General features: G+C 42.3%; 1 protein-coding gene across 1 annotated transcript in view; it reads left to right on the top strand.

The window, feature by feature from the left end:
- The window catches only part of MYO9A (myosin IXA), a 188,534-nt gene that overhangs the window by 784 nt on the left and 162,129 nt on the right, over positions 1 to 25,621 (top strand).

Below are 25,621 nucleotides of genomic sequence, written 5' to 3'. Positions count from 1 at the left end.
AACGGCCTCTGCTCCAGCACCCCCCGCATAAAAGCCCCCCCCGCGACGTGACCGGCGGTGGGACCTGCCGGGAGCTCGGAGCCGCGCGTTTCGCCGCCCTCCTGCTGCTTGCAGGATCGGCTCCCTCCAGCAGGATCGGCTCCCTCCAGCTCCGTTTCCATTCTCACACCCTGAAGCCGAGCTGGGGCTGATGGGGTCGGGAGCGTGAGCTCAGCAGAAATCGTGGCTGCCGTGTCCCTCGCTGCAGCGCGCGCTGCCCTGCCCGTCGGGGGCGAAAAACATAATCACGTAGCGGCAAAGGAAGGAGGGGTTGGCTGCCCGGGGAGAGCAGCAGTGCGGCCTTTTGCTAAACGTGTAAGGAAGTGCTTAAATACATCGCTTCGTAAATAGGCGGTTAGTTGGAGAGGTGGGTTTCTGGCTGGCTCGAGTGTTTTCCCGGCGCTTTTCCTAGGGGAATGCTCGGCAATGACAGGGGAGTGTTGTCTTCTCCTCTCCTGGTGAGATGTGCGTGGACGTGGTGGTGACGGGCTGTGAGTGCTGGAGCTCGACCTGACCGAGCTGAGCTTAACCACGGGTGCCAGCAGCTGCAGCCGGGGTCAGAGGCTGCCTTATCACTGAAGAGCATCTTCTCTTCAGCTCCTTGTCCTGGAGTCACGCGATGGTCGTGGTTTCCCCTGTGTCTTCAAGTAAATTCATCCCTTGCAGTGCCTTTTCTCATTAAAAAAAAAAAAATCTTTAAGAATCAAATTAAGAGGATTTTCTTCGCATTTTTTTTCCCCTTTTGAGAGCTCTCCCAGCCTTCACTCTCACTCCTGGCCTTGATTTTCCATCCCCAAGATCATTTTGGAAGCTGTCAGTCCAGCTGCTGATAGTAGGGAAGGTAATTCAGCAGCCCTGGCACACCACTAATAAGCTTTTGTTTCCTGCTCTATAATGATGATGCAACTTTAGAGAGATATTTATTTATTTATTGCAATCCGTATATAAATCAGGATGGCTTTAGAGATGTTTCATCTTTATTGGAAGGCCTGTGGTCATTCCATCAGTGGTGCCTCTGAGACATCTGAAAAAAGGTTTATTTGAATATTTTTTTTTAAGTATAGATACGTAGGCTTGGCTTTGCAGAGCATGCCTCAGACTTATTTCCTCTGTGCATCCACAGCTCTAGTTATGATTTCTAAAGTTTGTGTTTTTACCTTTTTTCTTTTTGGTGGGGTAGCTGCATTTTAAGATTTAAAGGTATCGAATGGCTGATGTGGCATCTGCCAGCTAGCAAAGCTTTGGGATCCTTTGCCGGGAAAATCTAACCATCTAAAGGATTTATGCCTAAATTATTTTTATCTAGGATGTTCATGTTAGCCATCACATTTGCAAGAAAACCTCTGAGAATGTGAAGCATGTGAGGTCAGGCACTTGGGAAACGTGAAACCTGAGGTTACCTGTGCAACCTTAATTTAGCTCATTTCAAGGTAGGGCTGCACTAGAAACTCTAATTGCCCATGTACACCACTTGATTTCTGGAAGGACGGTGTCCAGCTCCGGATGGAAGGACGGATCACTCTTCCACATTGCCCACAAGTCAACAGGGAGAGTACTGGGAACTGGTGCTGGTCCATCCACTGGTTTTGCAGCTTGGCACCACTAGGCAGCTGGCGAGGAAGACCAGGGCTCACCGTTAAGCCCTTGGGACCAAGCGCACCACATAGTCCTGAGGCCTTAAATACCTCAAGTCTAGCAAAGCTCTGAGTTGATGTGATCCAAGAGTTTCTAAAGCCATTTGGGGTGGATGTAGGATGGCTGTTTTCTGCCAAATCCTAGTTCTTTCTCCAAACCATGCAGATTTTGTATGCAATTCCTTTTAAAAATACATTTACTGGGGGAAAAACAAGGTCGTTGAGCTGCTTGAAGTGTCTAAGCTGGTCTAACTTGATTTCAGAAATTCCTGCATCCCCTTGGTTTATCCATAAAATGGGATTGCAGTCCCTCTTGCATGCAAAATACTTGAAGTATGAAGGCGTCGCTGCTCTCTGCGGGAAGGAGCCCTGTTGGGTTTAGGCAAGTGGTTTTGCTGTCGTGTCACCCTGAGGTTGAAGGCACATTCATTATGTACTTCATGAAGCTCCCAGCCTGGTCACAGAGTCTGGTTCCCCAAGACAGGCTGGGGGCAGGTTTTGGCTTTAGAAGATATATTTTGTGTGTGTGTGTTGATCTTAAAAAGATCATCTTATTTTCTCAGGCTTGGGTCCTGCGTGCGTACATTTGCTTCACTTCCTCTTAAGCGAACGGGATTTCTCTCTTCACTAAAAAGTAAACATGAGCATAAATATTTAAAGGATCACGGCTTAAGTTTGCAAATTCAAGACTTTCTCTAGCATTCCTTTGCACAAACCAGCATCGTCGGAGATTTTGGTCGTGTCTGGGTAGTTCCCTGCTCTGGGAAGAAGCCTGTTAATTGTTTGGGCTTCCTGCTGCAAAAATATTCCGCCGCCTTTTCAGGTTAGATGTCTGGGATTGTCCTAGAGCTTAGGCCTGGGTTTCTTATTGAATTGTAAGGGTGAAATGCTGCTGGTGGGCTCGTCAGAATTGAGATTATTTTTATGGTCCTTCGTTTTTCTCTTACACAGATCAGTTTTTTCCGTAGGTTTTCAGTATATGGGTGAAGGCACAGGTGTTCAGGATTGAGAATATAGAAACCAAACATGTGAAACTCTTGCCAGATAATGGATAAAAACAGGAAGAAAAGGAAGTGGAAAAGTCTCTGTTTTTTCTGTGTGACTCTGATTTTAAATCTTGCTTGCTTGGCAGGTTGAATGCCATGCTGTGATGTATGTCTCGCTCCTGGGATTGCATTGATGTCTTAAACTCTGTGTTTTAGGAACTGAAAATTTAAAAGCAAACTCAACAAACCATATGACCTTATAAAATGTCAAAATTCAGAAGGGAAGCATGTTGAACAGTGATTTTAGAGTTGAACTAATTTTTTAGTCTGTTTTTAAAGTATTATTAAGAGTTACAGCTCTACTAGTCATCATGGGAGCATTTTTTTCTCTGTGGGGAGGAATCCTGTGAGTGCCTGTGGAACCCATTACAGAACAAGTGAGAGCAGGATATCTTTTGCCCCAAATGCTTTTTGTTTTAAGAAACCCCCTATGATTTTAATGCTACCCTGTTTTTTATTGCTGATTCTAGGTTATCCTTTCCATTGCTTTCCACTAGTGGAGGACTGTAGGATCATTTATGTCAGATAGGACCTCAGGAGGTCACTTGGCTCAAAATTCTGCACCCAGCAGGGTCAGCTGCAAGGTCAGACTGGGTTTCTTGCAGCTTTAGATGTCTCATGTTGGTGGTCTTCCAGCAGTGGTTTGCAGGGTTGCAAGAAGAGGACAGAAGGAGAAGAGAGTGTTTTGGTCTGCACCACGTGGAAAGTGTCCAAGAACAAGCTTATCTGTGGCAGCCCTTGTTCATGAAGCACATCCTTCCACTTGCAAGCATGTTGAACTGCCATTTTACTCTGCATTTCCATGATTTCATTATGCAGGAGCAGGCTTCTGTTGAAAGAGGATCTGACCTGGCTGAAGGGAGAGGAGAAGGCACAGTTCTCACCTGGGTTGATTTGCTGATAAGCAGCCTGAAGCTGGCAAGTGGCTGGCCTTGCAGTGTTTTGGTGGAAACTCCTTGATGGTGAAATGGTCACGTCATTTTTCTAAGCAAAGTGAAATAACAAAAAAATACCTGTTGATTTAAGGATCCAGTTACTCCCCTAATTCCCTTCTTGCATTGCAGTTTCTCTTCAGGCATGGTGGGCATCCCTTGTGAGCGGGATGAGGTACCTCTTTCTTGTGTAGGATTCTGGTATGCCTTTGACTGTCCACACTGTGCCAAGGCATGGCTTGGCACCAGCTCTGTCAAATGAAGCTGTGGGTCACTGTTTTGGGCTCTATTGGTGTTTCTTATCAGCCCTTTTTAGGGTTTCTCCAAGAGCCTGGTGAAGAGATGGAGCTAGGGCTCCTGCCAAGCCCATGGTCACCAAGGGAAATGAATCTTAGGAGTGGGATGCCTGTGGTGCACTGAGGGTGTCCCAGGTACTATTTGGGGTACGCTTGGACCCTTTGAGCTACAGCTCTCCATCCTCCACCAGGAACATTGATAGGGTCTCCTTGGTTGCATCTTCTTGCTGTTGATGTGAGATAAGCATGTGGGGAGGCTCAGCCAGCTGTGTCTCATCCAAGCTCTTGTCTCATCCAAGCTTTCTTTTTTTGCAGCTGTTGAGTTCCTGCTTTTTTTTTTGCTTTTTTTACTTAAAGCAAGATGTGCATGTAGTTCTGCCATGGTCTTCCTTCATCTCTCTCTTGGCTTCTGGTGTGCATTTAAAGTGGCTTCTTCAGGTCTCAGAAAACGTTTCTGAAATTCCTGTGGCTGTTGAAGGTCCCTAGGATTAGACTGGCTGTAGGTCTATGTTGATCTGAAGTTGCCTATGTCAAGGGGAAGGCTGGATCAGGCCCTTCTAACCCTGGTGTCCTCTGTGGTTCAAACTGGGTGCTCAGCTTCTCTCAGAAAAATCATCTTGGTGTCCATCCTTGTGGGAGTTACTGCATGAATCTCATAGGACCAGTGTGGTGTAAGCAGTGGTTTGCCCTGCTTGGGTGTTCCATGAGGTAGCAGAGGAAAAATGTGTTTTAAAATGCACCAACTCTAATGCACAGAAACACTGCATTTGGTGTGTAATGGGCTGCTCTTCAATATTTTTACTTCTTCATAATTAGCCATCTATTGAGAACCCAACTGAGCGTGCTGGCTATGCAAATACTGATTTTTCTCCTGCTATTATTTTGGTTACCACCTATATTAATGTAAAAATAGCAAAAAAAAAAAAAGTGTCAGATTTTAATCTTATTCACTGATATCTACACCTTGAATCATTTCTATTATGGCCAAAATGACCTTGAATTAGTGGGAGAGTTGTTCCTTCTTTGGCTGCCCGTTTAGTCTCTGCTTTAGGCAACCAAACACTGATCATCTGACAGCTCCTGTGCTGTTTTTGATGAAAATTTTTATGATGATCATCTATTACTTGTAAAGCATGACCTTTACAAAGGCACATGATCCTGGCTGTGGTACGTCACGGTGCAGCATCGATGGAAGTGGAATGTCTAACCCATATAGATGTATCTGTGAAAAGTCTGAGCTTCAAAACCACCCCCGACCATGAATGTTTTTGATAGACCGCCAAGAATTCTTTTATTGTATTCAGCATCTGCACGGTTGGTTTTGAGGGATGAACTTAAAACAAGTTAAGTGAAAATATTTACTTTAGGAGACTTCCGTAAGCCGAATGTATTTTTATACTTTACATAAATACGTGTATCGAAATAAAATTCCCAAAAACGTTGACATTTTTTCTTTGGCAGTTTTTGTCTAAGAGCTGTTAGGTTGGTTTGCGCTTGTTGGGTACATAGGACAACCTTCCCCGGGAGGGGTTAGTAAATGATTTAATTGTTAAGGAATGCGGTCCCATTAGGCAAAAATAAATAAATAATTGGATGCAGTAGATCATTAGAGATGTAGCAGTTGATTAAAACCATGTCAGCCAACTTTTTACAATTTTTGAATAAGTATTTTTTTGGAATAGGGAGGTTATGTTGGTAAATAACCCTTCTCAGGGGTTGCTTTGAGAGATACAAATGGAGGAGAGCCAGTCTCTGCTCCTTAATTCACCAGTTGCTCGGTAAATGAAGGGTAATTATGTGGTAAGGATGGCTGAACAACTCGTGCTTCAAGAGGGACTTGGACAGACTTTTCACAGCAGAGCCACTGTTTTGTCTGCTTCTTTTCATCAGAAAATCAAGATGCAGCCCTGCAGCAGGGAGGGCCTCCTGGAGAAGGCTGCAGTGGACAGGCCACTGCGTCTGTGTTTGGGCCACCTCACTGGCAACGTCTCAGTAAGCGCTTAGCCAGAAGGGCACAGGCTACTTGTTTCATCCTTCATGGCAAGACGATGCACAAACAACCTGCAGAGTCAGGCGCTTGTGTTCCGTGTCAGCAGAGCAGCCTCCCTCCCCGGGCCTGTCGCCTCCGATAATCTTATCCGGAGGCGCTTCACCGTGCCGGGCAGGTGAGCCAGGAGATAGGAGGACAATGCAGAGCAGAGGTCAGGTTTGAGGGGCCTGCAGCAGATAACGAGGAGTCTTAGGAGTATTTCTAAACTAGGAACAGGGTGAACTAACCAAAAGCAGGTGTGATTTTAGAAGCAAAACCTGCTTTTTCTGCTCACTGCAGAATCTTCTTCAACTCCAGTGGCTGCCAAGTGCATCGTGACTTGTCAAAGCACAGGACCTGTTTCAAAGTGTACTTGCATTTCTCTTAATAAATCTCTAATTTCACTGCAATCTACAGAGATTTAATTAAGGAATTTATTAGCATTAATATCAGCAGTAATATTCCTTCTTGTAGGGCTGGAACAGTATGTCTAAAAAACACATTGCCAAGGAAGATGTCTGAGCAGCAGTTGCCCCTGGCTTGCCCAGCCATGTTTGCTACTGCTTTGTGGAGGAGACATGGACTCGTGTGTTGCTTCAGACCCAAATCCTTTTATATTTACAGTAGGGGAGCTGCAGGCCTGCCTTCAGACTAATTGTTTCTGAGTTCAACTCTGCTGTATGTTCTGGTTTTATTCCTTTCCCTCCATTTATGGGATAACACAGAGTAGCTGTTGCTGTTCAGTTGCTGTGAGCAATACGATAAATATGTGAGGAAAATGAAAATAAATAGATATCTATATATAAAATAAATCACTTCAACAAATGGGATAAGGATAATGAAATAGAGAAATAAGTGAGCACTAAAATACATGTCTGTGGTACTGAGAATTCTTCCCACCTAAAAGCCTTTGCTAGAAAGAAATAAGATCTGAAAACTGAAACAAGGGGGGAAAAAAACCACTTGCCTGAATTTTTTCCTGTATTTTGTTCTTGTTGAAGGAAGGTGTGAATGTCGCCTGCAGCGTTTGCTGGCTGGGTTTTCAGCAGCATTAGGGGTTTCCTCTGGTTTACTTTCAAGCTGCCCTGCTTAAATGCTGCTTTCATATTTGTTTTGTCTGGGAAGATGTGCAACTTGTGTAATAAAAGCTGAATGAAAAGTTTTGTGCAGATATTATAGTCTAACAAATGGCCGTGTTGCAAGATCTCCTGTAGTAAATATGAATGATGTTCAATTGCAGGCAAAACATGTTTAAAAACTCATTTTTCAAGTAGCTCAGTGTTGATATTTGTGGTTCAGGCTGTGTGGTGGGGAGATTGTAATCTTCTCACTTGTGTTCATTTTTAGAAAAAATGAAATTCTTGAGAAAAATCTCTTCTTTCAAGAAAAAATTAAATTGAAATTAAAAGCTTCAGAGATGGATTTAAAATGTTTTAGGTGCAGTTTTTCTGTGTTACAAGTCATTTTTACTTGAGCGTGGACTATCCTCTGCACTGAGAAAGGTGTTTGGCTTTTTTGTAGGACTGGATCAACTTTTCTGTTGTTTAGGTTTTCTGGGAGCACTAATCTGCATACTTTTAGTTCAGGTATGCTCTTCAGAGGGTGGAGGGGACAAGCATTCAAAAAACTTGAACAATTTTCCTTGAAGAAAGGTGAAGGATCATTACAGGTTCAGGTGCTGCTGTTATTAGTGAGACTCCCACCAGCTGCTGTTTAATTTTCTAAATGTATAAATGTCAAAATTCCTGATTGTTGTGGAAGTATGTGTATTTGTGTGCTTTGGGGAGCTTGAGCTCTGAAACACCAGGATAATATTGAGCAAATAGATGCTGAAGGATTTGAAGAGAGCCTCAGCCTGAGCTGGTAATGCTAACTATCAAGGTTAGCAAGCTGCAAGGTCAAGTGTGAAAGTTCTGTCACTTCTGACACTTCTGTCATGCTTTGTAGACTTTGGGGATCCTCTCCTGGTGGGCACCTTCTTCAGAAGCAACCTCTTCAGATGGATGCTCTGAGACCTTAGAGTTGGGATACCTGAGTTGGAAGGAAATAAAACTCAAAGCTAACAAAAAAAAAAATTCCTCCAGTTGAGTTTTGGAGCGTTGCCTTAGGCTGTGTTACCACCTGTATATGAAAACCAAGACAGAAGATGCCATGGAGGACGTGGGCTGGGCCCAGGTTAGACCTGCAGCCTTTGCCATCACTGTGTGTTTTTTGCTGGCATCACCAAGGACTTGTTTCTTCATTCTGCACCTTCCAGTGCTCAGCAGGTCTGCAAATCTAGATCTAAACTGGTTTCTGGGGTTTCTTTTAGGTTTCTTTCTTGGATTTTTGGTGTTTTTTATTTTGGTTTTTCCCCAAGTACTAAAAATAACCACAACTCTGGTCACCTGGTAGGAATCGTGTATCGTAGAAGAGGCAGGTAGGGAAATAAATTTTCTTTGGTGGTATTTACTTGCTGATAAGACTGTTTTTTAAATGCGTTTCCTTTCCTCATTCTCTTCATGCCTTCTCCTTTCTGAAGGAACAAGGTGTGGGTCCTTCTGGTGCCTCAGTGCAGAACTGAATTATTCTCTGCGTTTCATGTATGTGCTGAGGTATGCAGCAGTAAGTCCTGGGGAGGTGGGTTTAGTGTGGACTGCTGTGCAACTGTGTATTACTGTGAGGAAAACAAGTATTTTCTTCATGTTGCTACGTATGCCCAAGGGATTAGTGTTGCAGGTGAAATTTCCTTTTGGGTTAGCTGCATCATTTGTCATAACATGCCTGAAAATGGCGAATACGCATTTGCTGTTGTTTTTCTGTCTTTTTTTAAAATAAAACCCCTGCATTTCTGATCTGAAGCAGTTAAGGCTGCAGCGTGTGTTGATTTTTTTTGGGCAGAAACAATACGAGGCAGTTGCTGTGGTCTGCAGGGTGTGGCTCAGAAAGGTCTTGTTTCTGATTCCCTTTGCTGGGCTGAGCAAGGGCTAATTATAGAGACAAGCTGGGGAAGGAAGAGAGCGGGTCAATTAGAGCATCCAGCACAGTTTCCTTTAAATTAGTGGTTGGACTGGGTAGATTATAAAAAAACAACAACAACAATGAAGAGGCATGGAGTGAGATTTCAAATGCCCAAGGTCGGTAGCTACAGCAGATGATGTTTTGCAGTTTTGGTTTGATTTAAGTAAAGAACATGTTGAATTAGTAGTTTTAAGAGCACAATTGAATTTAAAAGCCTGCAGAGAGATTACTTCTGGCTTTCCTCTTTGATATGTTTTTGAATAGCAATAGGTCGTGATAGTGAATGAGGCAAAGAAATGCCTTGCCCCCAACCATTGAGTAAAATGAATTTTCTGTGAAATAGGAATTGTGTGATAATTTTAAGTCTTTAATACTCAAATGTTGTATTTCAATATAAAAGACTACTTTGCCCCCTGCATCTTATGTAAATGTAAAACGGATCCATTTTGGATGTGTTTTATCCCTAGTTGGATAGCAAACCGGGGCTAAACCTCTTTCTCCAGAGGCTGCCTTTGGGTTTAAAAGTAGGATTTTTACTATTTTTTTTTTCTGGATTTATATGTTTACTAACTCAGATTAGAGGACACAGTATTTTAAGAGGTGATGCAGAAGCCATGCAAGCTCTTGGTTCATAGCTCTGCGGGTGTGGAGAGCAATAAACCCTTTTGCTGACTGGAATTCATGCAAGACAGTAAAAAAAAGCTTTTGTTGTGCTCTGACACCAGATGATCTTTTAGTCCCTTAACGCCCCCTTGTCTCAGTGCTTCTCCTTTTAGGAAGAAAGCCTTGCTTGGCAGACCCTCCCTGTTTCTGCAGTGTGTTTTTGCTTGTCCTTTGCTGGACCGCCTGCCTGGCAGCATGCAATTACAGAGGATTGCTGTGCAGAAATGGAGATGGCAGAGCAGGGAGAAAAATCCCAAGTTTCATCTCTGCTTTTCAATCCAGATTGGCAAGTTCCTTCTGCCGGTGACATGACTCATCCTGGGCTTCCTTGCTGGAGGCCACTTCTGGCAGGGCATCAAAGGAGCAGCCTGTGCTTTCAAACCAGAGCTGAACCAGGATCTTCCTTGAGCGAAGGCTGTTTTTCTGGTCCTGGAATCTCTTGTTGCATGGACAGCAGTGAGATATGCCCAAATCTTACGGGAATTTGTGATGAACTGGATGAATTCATCCCAAGGGTGAGAAGGGTTTCTTCTCACTGCTATGAGCAGGACACATGCTTGTCCAGAGATCTTGCCCAATTGGCATGTACTACAAAAGGCCCTTTGGGATCGATACAATCAGCAGAACATTATTTTTTTCACATTTTAGTTTATTTTGTAGGGTTTTAGTGTGTCAGGAAATTCTCAGGAGGGGAAGGGAATTTTTAGTTTTCTTTTTCCTGAGGTTATAGGTAGAGATGCAGGGCTGTGATGCCAGCAGAGACTCCTGCCTTCCTCTCCTTTGTTCTCCTTCTAAAACATCCCCACATTTTTTGTCAAATCAAGTTAGCTTTAAACCTGTGAAAGACTATTTTTTGTAATAATAAATAAACTTATTTATTCGGAGCAAGGAGCATGAAGTTTCACAGGAGTTTAGAATGGTGCTGCTGGCAGGGAGAGGTATGGCTGGGCCTCGGAGAGGTCATGGGTCTGCAGGGCATGTCACCAGTGACTTGATGCACAGAACTCCTTGTTGTGAGCTTACTCGTGGTTTTAGGGACTCGCTTTAACTGAAAAGTGTTGTCAGTGTTTTTTAGGCTTTCTAATGTTATTTTATAAATGGTTTACAGTATTTGTAGGCTTATTCTACTTTTTTCTTGTAGTGCCCGGGTTTGCCAGGTGTCTTGCAGAAGTTGTTGCTAACAACTCCATTTCAGATGGATCCATAGGGTCTGTCAAGGAGGGTGGCAAAATCTGTAGGATAGTGCAGGGTCTTGGCACACCTACAGCCTTGGCTGTGGGATTTTTCTGTGTTGTAGGTGTCATGTCAGGGAGAGAAAAGCTTGAGAGAATATGAAAAGGATGTATAAATATTTAGAGGCTGCCTCTTTCAAATGTGTGAAGGGAGAGTCTTGGAAAATCATGAAAGTGGTGGGTTACTTTTGGCTTTTGTTGTTGTTGGGTTTTTTTAGTTCTTAATGGGTTGGAAATGGAAATCCGCATCCTGAGCTGGCAGACGAGTCAGCTTCTTGATAGTGATCTTAAGTTATACACAAGGAAGAGCCTTAGACGTACAGATAAAAAATGCAAAGTTAATTCAGTAAGGATGCATTAGGATGCAAAAAAAGAGCAGCATGGTTGTATGAAAATCATAATTTTTTTGCTGCAATGTCTTGGCAGGTTGGGGCAAGATAAGATTGCCTTTCCCCTGATCTGAGGGAAGCTGCTCCACCAGCTGAGATAAATGCCTGAGAAGGGGGTTTTACCTTTTTTTTCCTCTGGTCTCTGTTGGATTTAGTCCCCTCAGTGTTTAATAGACAATGACATTTAAATTCTGTGTTACTCTGGTTCCTCTTTTGCCACCACATTCCATACACATTTCTTTCCTTTGCCCACTTCTTGGTTATTTCATGTGTGTGACAGAGTCTGCAGCACAGAGCTGTGGTGGTTTTCCTATCACCTCCTTATTCTGCATCAGTATCAGGCAATCCCTGCAGTTTTTCAGGGCTGCTGTAATATTTATAAGTATATTCAAGCATTTTTTATCTTTTTTTTCCAGCTGATGGTGGTGGTTGAGTCTGTGCAGTCCCTCCTCTCTTTTTCTTGTACAACATTTTGTGACAATTTAGGACACTTAAAAAACGGAAGTTCCTGCTTTTTTTTTTTTTTTTTGCAAAGCTATCAAAACTTCACATTTTTATTTTGGATTGTTTCCCACGGAGCACCAAGTTTATTTTCTGCATGTCTCTGATCTGTCAGCACAACTGTTGATAAGTATTGGAGCAAGTGAAATTTCTCTGAATTGCTGAGTTATTTTTTGCTACTCGGTTTTTGAATGAATCCTTTGACTGAGAGCACTTAATTGTAAGGTATTGCCATTTGCAAGGTGCTGGGTGTATGTGATGGCCAAGCTGGCTCTATTTCTAGTTAAGATTTTAGGTAGTTACATCTGAAAATTGTACCCAGATATGGAAAGTGGCCTTCTGTAGGCAAATGTGCTGAAGAAGGTGAATCTTTGTTAGGTCTGTGTTAATGATTTTAATAGTCTTATTTAATTTTGCATGTGTTCAGATTTCTGATCATGCTCAGTGCTGCATTTAATTTTCTCCCCTCTTGCAGTACATTGGCCTCCTCAAAACGTTATAACCAGCTTTAATTTTCTCCATTTCCTATGATTCTCAGTTAACCCTCTCTTCAGGAAATCAGTGGCTTCCTGCAGACTATTTGTAGTTGCTGTTGGCCGAGAGAAGTGAGGTGATGTCTACGCAATGAAATATGATGCAGCCTTTGGGAAGATTAGTTTGTAAGTTCCTGGGTGGGGTTTTTTGTTTGCTCAAGGCATTGTCAAGGTGAAAACCCACAGCAGCGGCACTGGCATTAATCTTATTTACTGGTGTTTGAAGAAAATCTGATGCTATTGTCTGTTCCTTCATACGTGAAATCTAATCTCTGCTTGAATTAGCCTTTGTAATAAGGCTCCTGCTTGATAAGCGAGTAGACAAATATTAGGGCATTGCCACCAAGGGTCAAGATAAAGTGGTTGAGCTTGAACGTAGGTTATTTATGCACAGAAAACAAACTTATCAGTGCTTCTGAATTGCTCCTATTGCAGAGTGGACACTCCTGTCCTCGAACAAAGCTGGATTTAGCTAGATGGCTTCTTCTCTGTCACAGGAACAAAATACTTTTCCACGTGGATGGTATTTCTGGTGCTGCCTACGGCGTGCATGCAGAAAATGCATAAAGAATCCAGTGTCCGTGGGCAGCTCCCGCGTCAGCCCAGGGCTCCCAGGGCCGTGGCTGAAATATGTGCAGCCTGTTCCCTTGGCGCCTACGTGGTCCAGTGACCTGGTGAGGAGGAGGAGGATGACAAGGACCAGAAGCTGTTGCAGAGAAAACCACTTGTCTGTTCTACTCTGGAGCAGAGACATCCTGGAGCTTGAGCATCTTCTGCCATGCAGCGTCATGAGCAAGTCAAGCTGCACTGAGCCTCAAGGCTTGAGCAAAACACGGTGTGAGTGTTGGAAGGTGGCTGGTAGTGTGGGGCTGATGGCTGGTATTGATTAAGTTCTCATCAGGCTTGGAAAACATAAGAAAACAAGGGAAGATAAAATAATGTTAAATGAGGTACTTTTAAAGTGTCTTCATGACTTTCCTGAGTGCTGGTGGTTGCAACGTGGAATATTTTCACTTTTTTGGGGGTAAAGTGGGGAGAGAAAATTGCTTCCAGAGTTGATCCTGCAGCTGAGGAGAGAGAGGTAGCACTAAGGTAGAGATGTCAGGTGTTACAGACAGGAGTTGGTTTTTTTTTCCCCTTTCCATATGGAAAGTTGCTTTTGCAGCTTTATGTTGCAGGGGAATCCTTTGCAAAATATCATCAAGACAGCCATTGGAAATCTCCCCTAGTTAACTCCTGCAAAGCATATTAAAGAAGCCTATGAAATGGCCACAGTTGAGATGAATCTGAAAATGCGTTGAAGTTCTTTATCATGTTATGTCAGACCAAGTAAATATTCTCACTTCATCGTATTTCTTTGTAAACTCATTAGCTAACCTTCTCTGCTTAATATTTCTCCTAATTAATATTTTGAATGCCCCACCACTTGGTGGCTGATTTAATCTGATTTAATAATTCTTTGTGCTGGTGTATAACGGTGCTTTTGTTTGCTCTGGTTGTGGTGCAGAGCAAAGGGACCTGAGAAACCTTGGGGAGATAAAGGAGTGCTGAAAGGGATGGGAGTAGGATGTAGCAGACCTAATAGTGCTACCAAGTAGTCGTCAACTTAGGTAATTCCCACAGGGGTAATTAAAAATTCAGTTTAAATGGTCCATAAAATGTCTACATATTAATTTTGAAACCTCCTGTGTGTCCTGATCTTGCATTGTTTTCCTCTCATTCATGCTCCACCTTACATTTGCCAGAAGAACTCGTGGGAATAAAACTTCCTAACATCTTCTGGTTGGTCTTGGTCTAGTAACCTTCTGTCTGTTTTGTCCACCTTAAAACTGAACTGGTGACCAGAGTCCTTGGGCATGGAGGAGACAGACATGCTGATGCACGCTTCCCTTTGGAAGTTTCCCCAAATCTTTCTTTTGGTTGCTTTGTGGGCCTCTCAACCTAATGGGATTTCTAGTGGTTGGTGTGATGGGCCTCCACCTGACTCATTTGGAGTGGGGTAACCCCTTTGCCACCTGCCTGATCCAAAGTCAGAGTACCTGAGGCCCAAGGGACATGTTTAGCCTGAGTTTTGGACAGCAGTTTGTACTGTTGACACATGAAATGTCACAAAATACTCAGCATCCCTAGAGATGTTTTCAGTTGACAAGTTGACTGGTTTCCATGGTGAGCTTACCTCAAGTTTGACTTTCCTCACTTCCCATCACAGAAAGCAATGGCCAGATGATCCCAGGCAAGGAGTATGTTCCCTCCTCTGCAGGAATGTGCTGTCCCCCTTGATTTATTTGGCTTGATCCAATGCTTCTCATCTGCTTCAGTGCAAAACCAACTGGTTTAACTTCTCCTGGTGAAGATGGATACTCTTTTCCCAAAAAAATCCAATAGCTGGCCAACCAGTAAGGGGCAATCTGAAAAGAGATTTCATCCTTTGCATGCTGTGGCAAGGACTTGCTGGGATCCAGGTTATTTGTTGATAAAAACAAATTAAAAACATGTTTTCCATGGCTGCTTGTCGAAGAAGCCTTTTTTTTTATGTTCTTACATCTTTTGCATCCGAGATGAAAACCAGCATGGCTAAATGATGAGGTTGAGGATGATAGGAGCCAAACAGATGCACTTCAGAACATTAAACTTCAATCTTGGATTGACTTAGCTCATTTCCTACTGTCATTACATTATCTGGATGATAAATGTGCTTTAGTTGTGTGATCCTACACTGACTGTATTTTTAAACATTTTTTTCACGCTCCCTTCTGTTGATCTCATCACATAGCCAAGTTAATAGATTACAGGCAGTTTCATTTCCATACCATATGTTCTCTAACGCGTTTTGGAGGGATAATTATGCTTATGTGTTTTGACTTCCCCTAGGATGCCACCGTGTACTGTGTTTTTCAGGTAGCAGAGGCAGGCAGGCACATTCTCAGAGGAGAATGACTTGCGTTTTCTGAAGGTGCCATCTCCTTTTGTTTTTTAGAGGCCAGGGAGGATGACGCCTTGGTTGTGAAGACCACGAGATCAAATAATTACTCTGGAAGGTTTTATTAGGCTTATTTCACCCCCAGCCCGCTGCTGGGATGTTTCCTTGAAAAGCAACTTCAAAATCATTATTTCTAGAACGTTAGTTATTGAGCAAGGTAGGAGCTCATGCAGTAGCTGTAAGTACTGCAGTGAATTTAGAGGATCAGGGCAAACCAGGATCTTTCCTGCTTAAATGACCATAGCTAACTGTAAGTGTAAATGCTAAAACCAAATTAGGTACTCAGAGAAAGCTCAATCTCTTTTGGGAAGCTTATGATTTTATGGTTTTTTTTCCTCTCTAACAAAGCATGATGGGTACTTGAAGAGTAAACTGCTGCAGTTACAAGCTGCTGCTGACTCTTCACTAATTTACCTAAATCACCAGAGGAACATACTGAAGGTGACATTTAACACCATCTGGATGGTACTAAATACTTCGAAAGTTTCTTTCTTCAAACAAGAATAGTTTATTTTAAGTGGTTTGTGTTAGAGGTGAAGAGATTGTCCTTTGACTGAAGTTTGGAGGAAAAAAATTCAGTTTCCCGACTTTCCTATTTCCTAACTTAACAGGGGTGGGAAATTTCCTCCTCCTCACCCACAATTCCTTAGGGTTTGTGTTTTTTAATTCAAATATTATTCTTTTTTTTATGTCAGCGAAAGCTCAAGGAAAGCTGAAAATCCATGAGACTCGAGTCTGAAGTCAATGAAGACCACCAAGAATGCAACAAATGGTTTTCTATGTGTGTGTCAGAGTCCAAATATCAACAGCTTAAAAATCATTGATGCCCTTAAATGGCTGGGGGACTTTAGGTTGCTTTCTCCCTGCAACAGAGTTCTAGATAAGGATAATAATCCTGAACTGCTTAAAATGTGTTTTTCTGTAGAAAGTGAGTTTTGGGCTGAGGATGGAAAGATAGGATAAAGTAAGAATGAGGTTTTCTGTCTTGAAAAGTCAGCAAATTCTCATGTTTCTGATCCAAATCATGGTCTGTGATCCCATGTATGCAGTGTCAGTGGAGGTATATCAGGGGCAGCATCTGAGAGAGGGACACAGGAATGGAATGATTATGAAAAGAAAGAAAAGCTTTTCAAATTGTTTCATCTCTTAAAAAATAAAATAAAATACAGCCAGTGTGTTAATGTCAGCAAAAGTAAAGAAATATGGAAATCTATTTTGGTCCTCTGTGAACAATGTGTGTTGATTAACTTGGCATTCATCAGATCAATTCAGATGAGTCCTAAAAATCTTTCCGTGAGATCAGTGTCTCAAAATTTCCTTTTTAGTGCATTTTTTATTTATCCTTCATGCATTTATAAATTTGCAGGAGTAACACACCCACACCTTCTTCTGGCAATGTTCGTGCTGGCAGCCAATCTTCGGAGCTCCCTGTTTATGGGAGAAGTGTCATGTCTGTGTGTGCCTGATGAGAGCTTAGAGGCAGCATCTGCTCCAGGGTGGAGCAGGGATCACTGTGGGGTGACAGTGGAGAGGGTGGTTTGGTGTGTGTTGTGGCCCCGGGCAGCTGCCTGTTGTGGCCAGTGCTGCTGTCCTAACCTTTCTGATTCTGCTTGTGAAATGGAGTGCAAGTAATTGCAAAGTACAATAGTTTAAATATGTATTTTTAATTTCCTGTTGTATTTTATTGCTGGATCCCCTCTTCATACCCCCCTCTCCCTTTTTCATGATGACCTTGCTTCACCTCCACTGAGAAAATTGAACTAATTTTGTTGACTTGTCTGTTTAAATACTCATTATTGGATTTACCCGACCTCTTTTTCTGCTGTGGAGAGTTGTGCTGGCCTTGTGCCAGCTGAGTAGTTTGTAATGATCTGAAAGCATTGGGTTAAAATGGTTTACAGCTCGTTTTGCCTCACTTCTGCTTTAAATAAAATGGTGCTCATGAAGCTTCTACGTGTGTTGCTTTTGTTAAAATAAATCCTCTGTGTGTGAAGAAGATAGACATGATTCATGTCAAGGCTGAAAATATTTTAGCTGAAATATTTGCAGTGTTGCTGAATGTGAAGAAAAAAATTTAATAAGTTGAGAAAAGTAAATGATGTAACTTTTTAGGTGGGATCTTGGAAAATGCTTTTTTATTGAGGTGACTCTAGGGAGAGGTTTGTGATCTTGCATCATAGTTTAAAGTTGCAAAAAGTATGGTTTCACTTTTATGGCCAGTGCGTGATTCTTGTAAACCAGGTTCTAATACCAGGCAAAATGCCTTTTATTTTCTGGGTGATAACGTGCTGGTGGAAAACCATGTAGGTCTGGCTGTTGTTGAGTGCCAGTAGTTCCTTTCTCGGTTGTCCTTCATGTAAATAAAAGGTAGAAGTGAAGCCAGTTGTGTTATCTGAGCCTGTTTGGCTACAATCAGCATTGCATTTCAGTTTCTTCAGATAGCACATGGCCAACCTTGGCTGCGTTCCGTCCCTTTCCAAGGGCAGGGATGCCAGCCTGTTGTTGTTGCTTTATCCCAAAGGCACGGTCTCCTCCATCTCTGCTCCCAGGTGTGAGACTGGGGAGGTTTGATAAAGGGATGCCTGGTGGTCCTGGCTTGGTTTTGGGTGAACTCATGGTCTTAGTAAAGCCTCCTGTGTGCTCCTGTTTCTCATCACTATGCACTGATGTCCAGAATACCTGATACAATATTAAGATTTGGGGCAACGTTTTGGAAACTGGTCTGCCTGGGTAAAGGGTTTGTTTATAGAGGTTGGATCAAATGAAAGGTTCCCTCCAGAAACAGGTGAATGTTATGAGGACTTTGTTTGCTGTAACAATCTCTTCTAGGACATTTGGAGATAGAAAACAAGATCTAGAAATCGTTTCAAGCTTATGGAAGGCATTTGGTTGCTCTCTAATTTAAAATGATAATAATAATTTTTAAAAAGGATTATGTTTATAATAAATTATTGACTGCAAATTTATTAAATGCAGAATTACCCTTTTTCTGTTACTAATGCATCTTTACAGGAGCAAAGTATCTAAAATATACTCCTAATACTCTTTCAAAGGAAGAGGCTTAAAACCCATGCTGCTGGTTTTGGAGGTTATCTGTATTTCATCTCCTGTGTCAGGTGGAGTTGATGGTTTTCTGTACTGAGATGCAGAGATTGCTTGATGTTTTGTGGGGAAGAGGCACCTGTGCTTCCCCTTGAACAGGGAAAGGAAAAATTGGGAGAGACAGATGGGCATAGGGTAGGAAGTAAAAGGTGAGAGGGCCTATTGACTGTCTCTGGAATAACCCTGTAACTGAAACTAATAGTCATTGAATAATTAGAAGAATTACCTTTTGAAGTGTTCAAACCCAAAACATCCTAGGGGAGGCTTTAGATTTACAGCAACTTTCAAAGGCAATGAATATACAATGTGGAAGAGAGATTTTTCTCCTCTTACACTTGGCACCCCTCAAAGCAGCTAACCATGTCTGGGAAAGGCCGATTATCTGCTGACTGCAATTAGGGCAGCCTCCCTCTCCGGGGCTGCTCCCTGAGCTGTCCTGTGGTGAACACACCAACAGATGCTAAAGAAGCAGTTTTGCAGGCCTGGCTTAAAACTGCTTCTTGTTCTCCCCATGATGTTTCTGCTAGAGACGTGGAATTATCTTTGAGGTGTTTAATGCTTTGGTGCTGCAATCTCTCATTTAATTTCTTAGGAATAAAGAGGATGCTTGATCTCTAATGCTGCAGCCTGCCTGAGCTGTGTGCTCGAGGACCATTTGTTTTCCATGTGCTTTAATCTTTCCTTTTTGAGGATTGATCAGATTAGAATTTCTTTTCCATAGCAGTGTTCTATTCTAATGAAGAATCATGCCTGCCAGTGGAAAAAACGGGGGGGCTCACCCCCCCTCTTAATCTGGATGAAAAAATAGTCCTTATAAAGGCAGGGAAGACACGTGGAAGTTCAAGATACTCTGAACAGAAGAGAAAAAGTAAATACATTGTGCTAGTTTGAATTGAATATGCTCGTGTTTAATTTGTGCCCACTGAAGCATGAAAATTGTTCCACTACCAGTCTTGGGAATGTTTCTATATTTGTTGCTTGATCTCCAAAGAAACCAGATCTCCAGCCTCCAGACAAGATGGCTTTTTTTAGAGCATATAATGAGATTCAGGCTTTTACCTTGATCAGCTTAATTCTTACCTTATTGGGCTAATATATTGATTTAAAAAAAATAAAATGCATTTTCCAGAATGTGCTTTGGAGTGTTATTTGCTCAACAGTGACATGCCTCCACTGCCTTACATTTGTGTCGAGCACTAGCTGGGCTGGCTGTGCTGCAACCTGTCATCAGGGTGCAATGATGACATTGTGCTCGGAGCCACTATGTTGTCCCGAAGTTGGGAAGGTTCAAATGAAATGCAACGTTTTCTGTGTGTCTTTGTCCCTTGGTGTCAGCTTAGTCTTTGTCTCTAGGTGCTGCTTGTTCTGCCACATGCTGGGTGGCTGTATGGAGTTACCTGCTTGGCAGGTTTGAAAATCAGGATGCTTTCTTCTTAGCCTTTATTGGTGCCGTACAATTAGCAAAAGGTGTGTAAACCCCCATAAACCAGGTTTAAATAACCCAGAGGACATCAGAGGCACCCTAAAATACAGGTTTATTACTGTAGTGAGCTGTGTCGCAGCCTTTGCTGGAGATACTTCATCACTTACTGCTTGTTTTGTTTTAAAAAGGTGAATTACAGCGTGTGGCTTCCCTAATGGATTCATCAGTTCCCTGACACTGAATGTCACTGAATTTCTGCACTTTGCTGAAGAAAAGCAATAACTTGATGACCTCAAGGAGAAGCTGAATTTAGCTCAACCAGGGCTTGTAGTTCCCACACACCCATTGCAAGGTCCAGTCCTCGCTTGGTCAAGCCTGTCTTTTACATGTGGTGTGTTTGGATGCTAGCACTGATCTCTCATGGACCAGCCGTAGCTCTTTGCCTGAGAAAACAAATTCCATGCACCTGTAGGAACTTTTCCTTTCGCTGCTATTTTTTAAAAAATGGTCTTTTTTATGACATTCCAATGCTTGTTTCAACTGAGCCAACAAAAAGGGGACCTTGGTAATGGTACCTCCCATCTTGCAGAGGATAGCAGCCTAGTTAGTTAATTAATTAGTGTCTCATGTCCATTCTTCAAAATGCAGCTTGATTTCTTCCTGTATTTCTGCTCCTAGGCAAGCAGTGGAGGTGGAAACTTTCTCCACGTTGCACTTCTGTTTGTTAGAAGTATCTGTGATTCCCCAGAACAATCTTCTCTCCATAGTCTGTCCAGCTCTTGCCTTCCTTATTACAAATGTTGAAAGTGATGCCAGGATAGCAGTTAGGTATCCTAGTCCTTCACATGAAATCCACAGCTTATTCAGGTATTCCACAAGCAAGTAAAGTAGCTGTTGATTGCAGCTGTGTCCTTCTGAGAGCTGCAGCTGTGGAATTCAGAAACTAGATAGAAATTTGGGAATAAAAAATTTGCATAGGAAGGAAACTTTGCCCATCCTAGGCCTAAATGGACAAAAAACCAAGCTGCAGTGTGGAGACTTGTGCTGAAAGTACCAACTGTGCCAACTGTGGTGGAGTATTTTAATATATAATTAATATATAGGTGGTATTTCAACTAGCTGCCCCTTAAGTTTTAGAATATCAATGTTAATTAGTGAAGTATCTGCCTTGAACTAGTTTGATGACATGCATTATTAAATACTTGGATAGCTCCCTCTTTTTCCTTTGCTTCTCTTTTTGTTATTAATGTTTTGAAAGAACTCCAAAGCTTGTGTTTTCAGGTAGCTGACAATAGCTATTTTTAGTGAAGCTGTCATCTATAATTCAAGGGAGTTTTCAGTACTTCTTGGCTTGTAAGAAGGTTTCATTATTGGTTTCATGTCCTGACGCATTCAGAACGCTCTTCTTCAAGTGTAAAAGCCACAGTTGTGTTGTGGCACTTACCTGACAGTTTAATTTGGAGATTGAATGTATTGTTTTGTGGTTAGTTTAAATGCAACCTCCTACTTGTGCCCTTGCTTGTAAATTATCCTAACCTGTGGGATTAATATTTTTTATAAATACAGCCTTTAGAGGAAAATAGACTTACTTTTTTTCCATAAACCAGTTGCTGGAAGCCTTGTTTAAAATATGATTCATCCTGTTTGGCATTTGCTTTGTTTGTTTTAGGGGTTTATTTTTTGGGTTTCCTTCAGGTGACTGAGCAGCTCTGGCAGTACAGGTTTAATATTCCTTTCCCTTTGATGTTGGATGGCACGTGTCTGAATGCTTCAAGATCTGTTCCTTGTGCTAGCTCAGGTGTATGGAGGATATATAGGCTGTTACCAGCTGTGCCTGGCTGTGCAGTCCCTGGATAACGGGATTGGCCTGGCACTTCCATGGACTGGGGAGCAGAAGAATGCTTTTGGGTGAGTGCTACAAGCTTCTGCATAGTTCTGCACTGAGAATAAACACTAATTTTGTAGGGGTTTTAGGTGCTCAGTTTCAAGGAGTGGGAGCTACCTGCATGGTCTGGCTGTACAGACCCAACTGCTAAATTATATAGGTTAAGTGAGGCCCTAAACTGGTTTGGATGCTAAACTTTGAGAGGAGTTGTGTAACACATGGCATCATCTCTTACTTGGTATTCTTACTTAGTATGAACCTGAATCTAGTCATGAGCTTTTTTTCTGCAGTTTTGCATTTATTGCAGAAAAGGGGATTCTCTGTGGGGAAATGATTTCATCTGCAGATGGAAAATGTGAAGGAGGTGCAAGCAGAAGTGGCAAACCAGAGGACAAAACTTGCACGCATTTTGCAGTTAGTTGAGGGTTGCCTCCAATCCTAAGAAGGATTTTAAATGAACCAGGATGGGCCTTGGTGATTTGTGTTTCTGAAACAAGAGCTTTAGCAGAAGAAGCCACAGTTGGCAGCTGCAGGGCTTGGTGTGCATCTACTGTAAGAATATGGACTTTGAAAAAGAACTTTATTCCTGTTCATATCCTTGAGAAAGGCTGAATTGCAGTGTTGCTTAAAGAGTATGAGGCAGGGCAGAAAAACTGGAGAATAAGCTATTTGAACTCTCACTCATTAAGAAGCATGCTTTACCTAAAGTGTTAAAAAATGCTATTTGGTTTCTCACCAGCCAGAGTTGCTTTTTATCCTTCATTTAATCTTGAGGAGTATAGATCCTATCAGTAGGAAAGTTGGAAACATCTTTTTGGCAGAAGAGAAAGCTCAGGTTTTTGTGTTGATGGGTCGCTGGGACCAGGCAGGTAATAATTTTTGTGAACAGTAATAAAACTGTGCTGGGAACATCAGAAAATTTTATTTCGAGTGGATCATTTGCCAAAAAGAGCTTTTTGTGAGAAGGCTTTAAAATCATCCCTTTCTTGCTATTGGTTGTATTCCATAGTCCTTCATAAAATGAGGAAAGAGAGAACATCAGTAACAACATCATTATATCTTCTCTTTGCACCACTGCACTTATATTTGACTTTGCAGCTCAGGTGTATTAACTTCAAAGCTCTTAAAATTACGGGAAAAAAACCTCTGAAATTATCAAGATGTTATTAAACCCAGTATTCAAAAATCATGTGACATTCAGTTATGTAAATTGTCCCTGTTTTCTTTTAGGGAAAGAGAGCCCAGATGTTGTCATTTCCAAAGTGGCTCAGTATCTGTTGGGATGCATGCATGGGCTCCATGATCAGCAGGACTAAGAGGTGTTGGTTTGTCTTGGTTTGTGGTGGAAGTGGATTGGGTTTCCTGAGGTTCTGCTGAACAACGTGGCTCCCTAACCCAACTAAGATCCTTTCAAAAGGATTAATGTAATGATATACTGGTATCTATTGATGTAGATCAATGTTCAAAATACTCTTACATTACTATGAAATTGTAATGTGAGAAATTATTTCTTTATAATAGCATATAAAAACGTATTTTTTTAAAATAAGCTGCCATTTGTTTCCTATTTCTTCCATTTGCTTCCCTTCTGACATTTTCTAATGCAGTGATCTGGTGGCATTTAGGTGCTAGTGCAAGGCAGTTGTGTGATACTTTTTTCCTTCAGGAAAGGCAAGTGTCTTGTTGCTCAGTGATTATTTCCAGTGTGGTGCTTGTTGGAGCTGCAAGGACTGGAGTCCTTGCATGTGCATCCTTTTCAGTGCAGAAGTAGTCAGGTTTCTCCTACTGCAGGGCTGGGCTGCTTTTATTTCCCTGTTTTTTATTCTCTGTAGCTCTTGAGCTCTCCTAGGATAGAAGCATCATGTCCTTAACTGTGCTGTAATTCCTGGGCTCTGAAAAAGGTGTTTTCTGCATCTATATTGGGGCTGGCGAGATGCTTCTCAGTGAGAACTCCTCTAGTCCTTGGCAGTGTGTCTCTGCTCTAACACTTCATTCTGCTCTATCCTTCATTTTTAACAGGTTCAGAAATATTTTTATGGCAAGCATTGTTGTTGTTTTTTTCAGGTTCTGTACATTAAATTTTTGTCTGCAAGCAAAACTGGAAATAGCTAGGCGTTTGCTTTGTGAGATAACGGGAAGATCTTGTGTCCATTTATGGTTTCTGCAGCCTGCTAGCTGGTTCTTCTCTGTGCTTGTACTAATGTGGTGTTTGACAGTGATCTATGCTTTTGGATATCGACTCCAGATGAGAGCATTGTTCAGCTGTTCAACCTGGAGAAGAGAAACCTGCAGGGAGACCTTAGAGCACCTTCCAGTGCCTGAAGGGGCTCCAGGAAAGCTGGGGAGGGGCTTGGGACAAGGGCAGGGAGGGAGAGGACAAGGGGGAATGGATGAAAACTGGAAGAGGGGGGATTGAGGTGAGACATGAGGAGGGAATTCTTTCCTTTGAGGGTGGTGAGAGCCTGGCCCAGGTTGCCCAGAGAAGCTGTGGCTGCCCCATCCCTGGCAGTGTTGAAGAGCAGGTTGGGTGGGGTTTGGAACAACCTGCCCATGCAGGGGGTTTGGATCTAGATGGTCTTTAAGGTCTCTTCCAACCCAAACCATTCTGTAATTTGTTTCCAGTGGGTTTTCCAGAAGCTAGATTCCTCTGTACACCTGTATGAAGCAAATCCAACCAGCAAAGTTGGAAAATCTGGCATTTTGGCTGTTAACATGAGCAGAGTTGCTGTATAGGTGAGGGGTGCTCTGTCAGATGACAATGCTCCAGCCCAGAGTTAATCTGGTAAAACTTGAAGGTGCTGTAAATGTCATTTTGCTGTATCTATGACTGATAAATTTATCTTGGTATTTGGAACAGGGTTATCAGGCCTCTGGCCAGTGATTACTTAATTAGTCATTAGAAGAACTAAAATAACCTATGACAACAGTTTGTCCTCCTGAAAGTCCCCAGACACTTGGGATACACAAAGCACTTCCTCAGTTTCTTCCTTTTGGTTAGTCCTTGCCCTTGGGTTGCAGTTCTCGTTATACATGGAGGGAATATGAGAATTGCAAGTTTCAGTTCAATGAGTGCCACCCTTTTGGCCTGGGAGAGGATTCAGCTATTTCCTTTGGTTACTTTTTTTTAAAAAAAATATTTTTATGTTATTTTTTTGTTTGTTTCTGGCAAGGGAGCAGCTGGAGGGCATGGTGCTGGATCTGGGCTTTGTTACCAGCCCTTCTCTGTCAGAACAAAGTTTTCAATGCTTCTGCATTTTTGCTGAGTTCCCAACACTTCTTGCATCCTTGCTCACTCTGATATAATTTCATCATTGAAGCTCCAGGTCAGAGTGAGAACTAACTTCCAAGTGCTGACTGTTCAGGGAGTGCCATGAAAAAGCTCCTTATTTTGATACTTTAACACCACTCCTGCTCTGTATGCATAGGGTGAACGTCTTGGGACAACAGTTGTGCTTCCAGAAGTCAAGCAGCAATTACTCAAATCAGGAGCTCAAGAAAGAGGAACAGTCCAGGGCAAGATTTTGTTTGCATCATTTTTTGGGTCTCCCAGCATCATGCAGAAATGCTGTGACAGAAGCTGAGATGGAAATCACTTCTCTCATTCAGTTGCCTCAATCACAAGACCTCACCAAGCCTTCCTGTAGTCCCCTCCTCCTCTTTTTTTTAAACTTGCATTTATTTTGCCCTTGTCCATGCCTACAGCAGCATCTCCAGCCAGCAAGGCAGGAATCCTGCAGACAACAGCTTCATTCACTGTGTACCCTGATTGCTTCCCTGGATGCTGATTCATTCCCTGCATGGAAGGTGCTCTGACCTTAAGGGGAAGAGCAAGTGGTCATGGTATTATTCACATCCTAATTTAGTTCCTCGTTTGTCAAAACCATTTGCAACAGCTTCTAGGAATCATTCATTTTGCAATAGTTTTTCCTGGGTTTTT

This window comes from Apus apus, chromosome 10 (genome assembly GCF_020740795.1).
Source record: "Apus apus isolate bApuApu2 chromosome 10, bApuApu2.pri.cur, whole genome shotgun sequence".
NCBI lineage: Eukaryota > Metazoa > Chordata > Aves > Apodiformes > Apodidae > Apus > Apus apus.
Note: the sequence above shows the minus strand (reverse complement) of the source record. Positions and strands in the feature narration are given on the sequence as shown.